The 9,221-nt window shown below is 47.4% G+C and overlaps 1 protein-coding gene across 1 annotated transcript in view; it reads left to right on the top strand.

Annotated features, from left to right (window-relative positions):
- Positions 1-1,725: 1,725 nt before the first annotated feature.
- ELAVL1 (ELAV like RNA binding protein 1) overlaps positions 1,726-9,221 on the top strand; it is a 25,119-nt gene continuing 17,623 nt past the window's right edge. Inside the window, exon 1 of the mRNA XM_015422646.1 lies at positions 1,726-1,771. The gene's annotated coding sequence lies outside the window, so the exon portion shown is untranslated. The remainder of the gene's footprint in view (positions 1,772-9,221) is intronic.

The raw sequence follows: 9,221 nt of genomic DNA on the forward strand, positions 1-9,221 counted from the left end.
GGGGGGCTGTGCGCAGTGCTCCCTCTAAGCTGTGTGGAGTCTTTCCGAGCAGAAAAGCTACTTTCTGAGCCACGGGCATTCAAGTGGGGAGCGAGGCGATTGGGCTGCCGCCTAAATGAGTGTGCCCCGGAGCCCCTCCTTCCGGAGCGAAGGCAGAAATTGGTGAGCCGGGGGCTAAAAAAGCTACGAGCTGGCTCACACTGACTCGGTGTAGGGGGAACACTGCTCTGGAGCCCTCCTTCCTGAGCGAACGCAGAAATGGGTGAGCCGGAGGCTAAAAAAAACTGAGCTAGCTCACACTAACTCAGCTTAGAAGGAACACTGCTCTGGAGCCATCCTTCCTGAGCTAAGGCAAAATGTGTGAGCTGGAGGCTAAAAAAACTGTGAGCTAGCTCACACTGACTCAGCTTAGAGGGAACACTGGCTTTGGAGCCATCCTTCCTGATATAAAGCAAAAATGTGTGAGCTGGAGGCTAAAAAAACTCTGAGCTGGCTCATACTGACTCGGCTTAGGGGGAACACTGCTCTAGAGCCCTCCTTCCTAAGTGAAGGCAAAAATGTGTGAGCGGGAAGCTCAAAAACTAGGAGCTAGCTCACCTTAGGGGGAACACTGCTCTAGAGCCCTCCTTCCTAAGTGAAGGCAAAAATGTGTGAGCGGGAAGCTCAAAAACTAGGAGCTAGCTCACCTTAGGGGGAACACTGCTCTAGAGCCCTCCTTCCTAAGTGAAGGCAAAAATGTGTGAGCGGGAAGCTCAAAAACTAGGAGCTAGCTCACCTTAGGGGGAACACTGCTCTAGAGCCCTCCTTCCTAAGTGAAGGCAAAAATGTGTGAGCTGGAGGCTAAAAAAACTGTGAGCTAGCTCACACTAACCCAGCTTAGGGAGAACACTGCTCTAGAGCCCTCCTTCCTAAGTGAAGGCAAAAATGTGTGAGCGGGAAGCTCAAAAACTAGGAGCTAGCTCACCTTAGGGGGAACACTGGTTATGTATTTGCTGGGTGACAGATCCGCGTCTCTTAGGAGGCTCAGAGGGTATCACGTGTACATCGAGGCGATTGCTGTATCGAGGTGGGGGCGGCTGGGCTTTCCATGGATGAAGGCGAGGCAGGAGCAGTGACCCAGTGCTTCATGACTATTGTCAAGAGCATGTTCAAATTGCATCCTGTGTGCCTTATCAAAAAAGTGGGTCAGGGTTTTATGCGGAGGGTGATGTTTACAGCCGCCACCCTGTGAGGGAGGCCAGGCCTGTTGTAAGTAGGAGACAGGGGAAAAGCTGAGGCTTAAGTGGCTTCTACCACTATTGCTTAACAGTGCTTGGTGTTCATGTCACTTTACTGGAGGGAACTGTCCCATTGAGAAAGGCTCCCATGCTATCATTGCTAGGAACAATTAGGTCTGACACAGTTCTCATAGTGTTCAAAGAACATCAGATGTTGGTGTGCTCTGCAGCACGTTAAAGGTGAACTCACGATGGAAGTGGCTGCTGGGCCATATAAATACCTGCCATAGTAAAGCAGTTGTTCTTTGAAAGCTTGCTTGTTTTGATGGCAACAGACTAAGATACCTCTCTGATCCTTATAAGAGCCCTGTAAGGTAGGCCAGTACTCCTACATTAGGGAAAGGGTGACATCTTGCATAAAACTACATTGCTTATTGTTACTGTTATGTCTTAGCAAATTATTATTAATGCATGTTCACCTTTCCTCCAGGGAGCTGCAACTGACATGGTTCTATATCCCTTCTCCCATTTTGTTTTCACAACCACCCTCTGAGGTAGGTTATCTTAAGAGAGAGTGTATTGGTCTATGGCAGGGGTGTCGAACTCATTTGTTATGAGGGACGGATCTGACATAAATGAGACCTTGTTGGGCCGGGCCATGTGTGTCATAAAATGTAATGCCAGGTAGCATTATAAAGGATACAAACACAACGATTTTTTTTTACTTAAAATAAAAACATGCTTAAAACATTATCTCTGTAAGCTGCAAACCTACTTTTGATGTATTGACATTCACCACAGAAATCTCATGCTCAGAGTTCCGAGTCTAGGACTCAGGTTAAAACATGTAATGGCTGAGCGATTGAGAGAGTCTGGCAAAGCAAGCTATGATGCAGCAGCAGAACTGGAAGCAGGAGATGGCCAGTTCCACTGTGGGCCTAATCCGGCCCCCGGGCTTCATGTTAGACACCCCTGGTCTATGGTCATGCACAGTGCAGTCCTAAACAGACTCAGTGGATTTTGAAGGGTGTAACTTTGTTTAGAAATGGCACAGTGAGCTGGCTTGCATGGTCCTCTCAGTCTTCAGGTGATACGCTGACTGTTACACCACTGACTCTCAGATTAATTATTATTAGCTATCTATATGTGTGGGAGATGTGGTGTCTCAAGTGGTTAAGACGCTGAACTGCAGGCTGTGGAAGGTCGGTAGTTCAGCAGTTCGAGACCTGAGTATGCCACATGACGGAGTGAGCTCCCATCTCTAGTTCCAGCTCCTGCCAACCTAGCAGTTCGAAAGCAAGAAATTGCACGTAGTGGTGGGAAGGTAACAGGGTTCCTTGCGCCTTGGTGTTTAGTCATGCCGGCCACATGACCACGGAAACGTCTTCGGACAGCGCTGGCCCTTCAGCTTTGAAACGGAGATGAGCACCGCAACCCTAGAGTCGGATTCGACTGGCTTTCGAGCAAGGGAACCTTTACCTTTAAAACAAAGTGGGGGGGAAATTGCTAACAAAAGCATGTTTAGGGGTACCTACACTCCAAACAGGAAGGCAGTAGGAGAAGCCTTGCTCCTAAGAGGTCTCTCTCCCTCACTGCTCCGGAGCTATGGGGCAAGCAGTGTTCCCTCTAAGCTGAGTTAGTGTGAGCTAGCTCACAGTTTTTTAGCCTCCGACTCTCACATTTTTGCCTTCATTCAGGAAGGATGGCTCCAGAGCAAACTAATTTTGCCAGTTTGGTGTAGTGGTTAAGTGACATCTTGCATAATCCGGGAGAACCAGGTTTGATTCCCCACTCCTCTACTTGCACCTGGCTGGGTGACCTTGGGCAAGCCGTAGTTCTGACAAGAGCTGTTCTTGAAAAAAGAGCAGTTTCTGTCAAGAGCTCTCTCAGCCCCACCTACCTCACAGGGTGTCTGTTGTGGGGAGGGAAAGGAGTTTGTAAGCCGCTCTGAGACACCTTTGGGTAGTGAAGGGCGGGGTATAAATCCAATCTCTTCTTCTTCTAATTTATGCAGTAGCCAAATCGCTCGCTCATAACTTTAATGCCAGGAACTCCCAAAGTAGAATTTTTGCTCACAAGATTCTACAGCTTAGAGGGAGCATTGGGGGCAAGCAGCCCTCATCCTTGCTAGGAATGAAATTAAAAATAGGAGCTGCCCCCAGTCACTACCCTTCTTGCTTTCATGGAATATTTAACCACAGTGCCAGGTGGTCAGTGGTTTCACACTGCCCCCCAGGAGGCACAGAACCCTTTAAAAACGTGTATTCCATCTGTCCCAATTTTAGCTGAGGGCAGCTTACAGAATATCTGTCATAGAGCTGTAAGGCCTTATTTCAAAGTTTGTTTATTTTCAGAGGGAAGGGGCAAAGGAATTTGCATACTTAAGCTCATAATCTTGGAGGGAGGGGATTTGGTTCTGGGGGAACTTGCCCAAGTATTAATTTCTCTGCCTCCCCCCCCCCCATGATTGCTAACAGGCCCTCAGCTAGTTCATTATTAGCGTTTCAGCCAAAAGAGCTGTCAGAGCAGAAATCCCAAGCCCGGTAGGGGCGCCAATTAAAATCCAGTCTAAAATGTTGCTTGCTGAGTGGCTTGTCAGCTGGATCTGGATCCAGGCACAGCGGAGGGCTGCCTGCCTCCCTCCCTCAGGTGGCCTCGTTGGTAGAAGGGGGAAGGAAAGCTCAGCTAGGGCTGGATTCAGCCATAAGGGAAGGAGTGCCTGGCTGCTTCCTGCCCCCATCCCCTTCAACAGCAGTGGAGAGTCCCTCCCTCCATCTTCCATCTGGAGCTGGATTCCAGCAGGATCGAGGAGCCTCTTTAGGGAGTTCAAAAGTACATCATGCATACAGTCTCTCCATCCATCCATCCATCCAGTTTTCTCAAAGGAGTTCAAGGGCAGCGTCCATGGCTTTCTCCGCCACGTATCCCCTCCCATCTTTGCAACAGTCCCGTGAGGTAGGTCAGGCTGACTAGCTAGCAGTCATCCACGCTTCGTGACTGGATGAGGAAGGATTTGAACCCGTGTGTCCTAGGTCCTAATCCCATACTCTAACCACTGCACCACACTGACCCTCTTGTGTTAATCTTTACTGCAGCCATCTTGTAAAGGAAGTAATTATTGCTCATTCTATTTATGGAGAACGGTCGGGAAGTGCTGAGTTATCATGGCATTTAGCTTTCTGGAGAATTTATCCAGATGGTGATAAAAGAAACATTAGAGGTTAAGACGTTGAGCTGCAGACTGGAAGGTCTGTAGTTTGGCAGTTCGAGACCCGAGTGGCACATGATGGAGTGAGCTCCCATCTCTGGCCCCAGCTCCTGCCAACCTAGCAGTTCGAAAGCAAGAAATTGCAAGTCAATAAATAGGTACCACTTCGGTGGGAAGGTAACAGCGTTCCATGCGCCTTGGTGTTTAGTCATGCCGGCCACGTGACCACGGAAACGTCTTTGGACAGCGCTGGCTCTTCGGCTTTACCTTTACTTATATACTTGAAACGAAACCCTTTCGCTGTTCCTATTGATTGCTGATTGCAGAAGACTACCAGAAGGTTGTTTCTCTCGGCCTGGGAGGTCATACTGAACATGTCAATCCAGGTTTCTGAGCTTCTCATCTGATAGTGTCGGCAGAGAACTTGAGCCTGACGGCAGAAGCGTAATTAGTAAATCTTACACTGTAAGAATGCTAAGCATCGGGTCGATTTGGCGTGTGCAGAAGGTACTTAGTAGCCAGGGGTCAGAATCTAGCCTGGAGTAACGATGTCCCGGTGAGGTGGCACATTTTAAAGGGGCAGCCTTCAGTTTAAAATCCACTCTGGAAGGCTGTTGTTTAAATAAGGCAAAATACCAGGAACCAAACGGGATTGCAGTGCAGCCCGCCAAACTATTTTCCATCTGTCACAGGAATGCGAGCATCGTGCTTTCCAGGGAGATGTGACAGTGCTCTTTGAACTCTTCTCCAGCTGCGATTGAGTGGATTGAAAATTTAGATTTTCGTATTTAGGGGGATAGTCCAGTGGGTCCACATACCCAAATATCGACTTGGTAATAATCTGGAAGGCGTAATAGGAAAGTCTCTTAAAAACAGCGGGCTGCTCTGCGGAGGGTTGTTCAGCTTGCAGTCTAGATGGCTACAAGATCTCTTCTAGTCCAAGCCCTTTCCACATCCATTTTTTGCTAGTGTTTACTGGCCGGAGCCCAGAAGCTGGGTGAGTTGGGCTCCTTAAAACCTGCAAGATGCCGCCCCCCTGGTTGAAACTCTTCCCGCTCCCCAGCCCTGATGGCAACTGAACTCTGCTGCCCCAAGAGTGGCAACTGAGGCTGTAGTCCTTTTGGTCTCAAGGTTATCTATCTAGCCCTTGGGACTCAAAATGGAAGAAGTCAATACGACTAAAAAAACTTTACTCTGGTACCTGATAGTGACAGCGAGAATGATTTATGCTCAGTTTTGGAAGACAGAAAAGGTACCAGAGGTTGAAGAATGGATACAAAAAGTTCTGTTCATGGCACAAATGGATAAGATTACAAAAAAACTGAATAACAAAGAAGACGATGAGTTTTTTGGAGAATGGAATGACTTTAAAATTTATCTGGAAAAGAACTGGGATGTGAAACAAAACTTAATATGTTTAGATCAATATTAAGTCAAACGATGTTATCTTTAGATTGTAATGATGAAAAACTGATATTGTTGATGATATGAAGTAATTTGGAGCAGGGGTGGAAGCATTGTGGGAAGCCATTGGAGGGAGGGGAGGAACTGGGAATGGGGTAGACAATTGATAGAATGAAAAGTTTTATATGTTGTATTCCTGAGAAAATAAAAATTTGTTTACCAAAAAAAAAAAAAGGAATTTGGTTGAGGATGGGTGAGGAACTCTGCCGCAGTTTGTTGAATGCGGTACATGTGGTCCAGCTTTTTACTAGAGACAGGGGTGGATGACGGTTTTTGCCAAGGGGTTTTTGCGGCTTCTAGCAATACTGACGACATTGGGAGCTCTACGACTGAGGATGTATCAAGTTGGACGATATCGTAGAGGGAATCCGTAGACTGAGGATCCTTTTGAACAATTGACAAGCCCAACGCATGGGCCATTCTTTTGATTAGGTCAGTGTAGGACGACAAGGCATCTGATGGAGATATAGGAAGGTTTTGGAAGACGTCGGTGGGGGGGCGACATTGGAGCCTCGGATGGCTCGGTATCAGAACCCGATATCGATGGGTCCGAAGAGTCAGGCTCCCCAGCTGGGGTAGACTGATGTGGAGACGGAGCAGGCGGCTGGGTTGGTGGAGAATAAGGCCTGGTATATCAAGTGTAGGGTAGTACAAATACATGGACTGTTTTTGGAGAAGCCAAGGAATGAATGAAAATGGAGGGACATATATGTCATCTTAAAGGAACATATTGTGGTAAAGTAACATATAATACTTCTCCAAAACTATGGTGCTGGAGAAGACTCTTGAGAGTACCTTGGACTGCAAGAAGATCAAATCAGTCGATCCTAAAAGAAATCAACCATGACTGTTCCCTGGAAGGCCAGATAATGAAAATGAAGCTCAAATACTTTGGCCACCAAATGAGAAGGGAGCACTCACTGGAGAAGATCCTGATGCTGGGAAAGATTGAAGGTCAAAGAAGACGGGGATGGCAAAGGAGGAGATGGTTAGACAGTGTCATAGATGCAATGAACATGAAATTGAGCAAACTTCAGAGGACGGTGGAAGACAGGAGGGCCTGGCGTGACCTTGTCCATGGGGTTGCGAAGAGTCGGACTCGACTGTGCGACTGAACAACAACAACAACAACATATAATAAGGCATCAAAATACTCATTACTAACTGTGAATCCCTCCAAACTGGAGAAATGAAAATCCAGAGATATCATTCCAACATAACTATGGGGAAATCTGTGTGATGGGAAGTCCAGAGATATACACCACACATTTCTCTTAATGAGAAAAAAACCTCAATAAAGATAGGATTTTTGGGGGGAAATGGATCCCCCCCCGCCCACACAGATACAAATCTTTGACACAATGCAAATAGGCAACAACTCCCATCTCTTTTTGGAACCATGAAATGATGATTGTAGAAGGCCTCATGTCAATCAAATACAGAACTAATACTAACATTTCTTTTTCTGGACCTTGAAAGTTTGGGGTGCAAAAACAAGGAGATCATGAGAGTTGGGGAGACATAATGGGAAGAATCAGGTAGTAGGACCCAAATGTGTGTGTATATGTGTGTGTGTGTGTATACACACACTAATATCCAAGGTGCCCCCTGAATGCAGATATCTAAATCTGCACATCGGGGGCACCTAGGGGGATAAGAGATTTTCCTGCACATTTGGGGCAATCCCCAGATGTACAGAAAAATCTGAAAACTATAAAAAACTATAGGGGGGATACTTAAATCCACCCAAATGTAAAAGAGCGTTCCTTGCGCATGCGCAGAGAACACTCTGAGAACTGCCTTGCGGGGGGGAGGGAGAAGGTTTGGCTGGTGGCTGTGAGCCGCTCAGCCCTCGCCACTGTGAGGGGAGGGGGAGGCTTGGTGGGCCGAGCTCAGGCCTTGCTGTGGGCGGGGACGTTTGGCGGGCCCAGCAACTCGGAGCCGCATGGATCTTGCCGTCGGGGCCAGGCAGGGGCAGGGGAGAAGGCTCACCTGCGGAGGCTTCCTCCTCTGCGTGGAGCTCCCCCCCGCGCCTGCGAGTATTGCGGGTCGGTGCTTCTTGTTTTACTGATTTGTGCAGAGTGGGCATTACCAACAGAAAGAGTTTCCCAGCTGGAAAAGGCTTCCTTCCTTCCTTCCTTCCTTCCTTCCTTCCATCCATCCATCCATCCATCCATCCATCCATAACAGTGAGTAATGCCCTTATTTATGATTTACATAGAATATTTTTATGCTGCCAAGGCAGCTTCCAGAACATAATAAAAGCATTAAATGTTATTAATTGAAACCCAGCATTAAAAATCTGACCTGAGCATGAAAACACTGAGCAGCTTAAAGTTTATTTAACAGTTTTTGATCTAAAAACAACACTATAAAAATGGTGTTAAAAGATCCTTAAGTGAAATCCAGGGTAAACTGGACCAACTTGGCCTGGTGCCTAAAGGTGAGCTGCACGGACTCACGGGGAAGGGCATTCTATTGGCAAGGTGCCACTTAACTGAGGAAGCCCCATCTCTGACTGCCACCCACCTCACCTCTGGAGAGGGGCATGAAGAGCACAGCTTGGTGAGGCTGATCTTAATTGGCAGGCTGGGCAATGTGGAGCTTAGTTTTCAAACTGCTGTGAGGTAAGTTAGGCTGAGAAATACTGACCCAAGGAAACCGAGTTCCACAGAAGAGCGTGGTGTAGTGGTTACCGTATCAGACTAGGTCTGGGGTCTGGGTTCACATTCCCCCTCTATCACGAAGCTTACCAAAAGTAGTCTGAAGTTACACCTGCGTAGGAACTAAAATAATGTATCCTACAAATAGGTTGATGTCTTTAATTTGTTCAAGCGATTAAAGTCCTTTGCAGGTTCCACAGAGCAGTTTTTGAGATCTCGGCATCCTCTCGTTGAGGGTGGCAACCTCAGCTCTCCTGTACATTGAGCTGTATCTGTCCTGACAGTGCCGTTTTGTTTTTTCTCCTTCCTTTCCAGGCCACAAATGATTAACACTGTGGCTTAGTAGAAGAGCATCTGCTTGACAGGTCAAAGGTCCCAGGCCCAGTCTCTGGCATCTCCAGATAAAAGGCTCAGGAAGTAGGTGATGTGAAAGTCCTTTACCTGAGACCCTGGGGAGCCGCTGCCAGTTTGAGTGGACAATACTGACCTAGATGGACCAGTGGTCTAATTCCGTAGAAGGCACCGTCATGTGTTTCCATAGGTATATGAGAGCAGGTTGGTGGTAGGTGTTTTCTGTGAACCAATATCGTTGAGGGACTCATCTGTGCGATTGCTCAGAACCTCCCCATTTTTATTATGTGGGGCTTCATAAGGATAATAACAGCAGGA

This window comes from Gekko japonicus, unplaced genomic scaffold (genome assembly GCF_001447785.1).
Source record: "Gekko japonicus isolate JY-2015 unplaced genomic scaffold, Gekko_japonicus_V1.1 scaffold2030, whole genome shotgun sequence".
Taxonomy (NCBI): Eukaryota; Metazoa; Chordata; class Lepidosauria; order Squamata; family Gekkonidae; genus Gekko; species Gekko japonicus.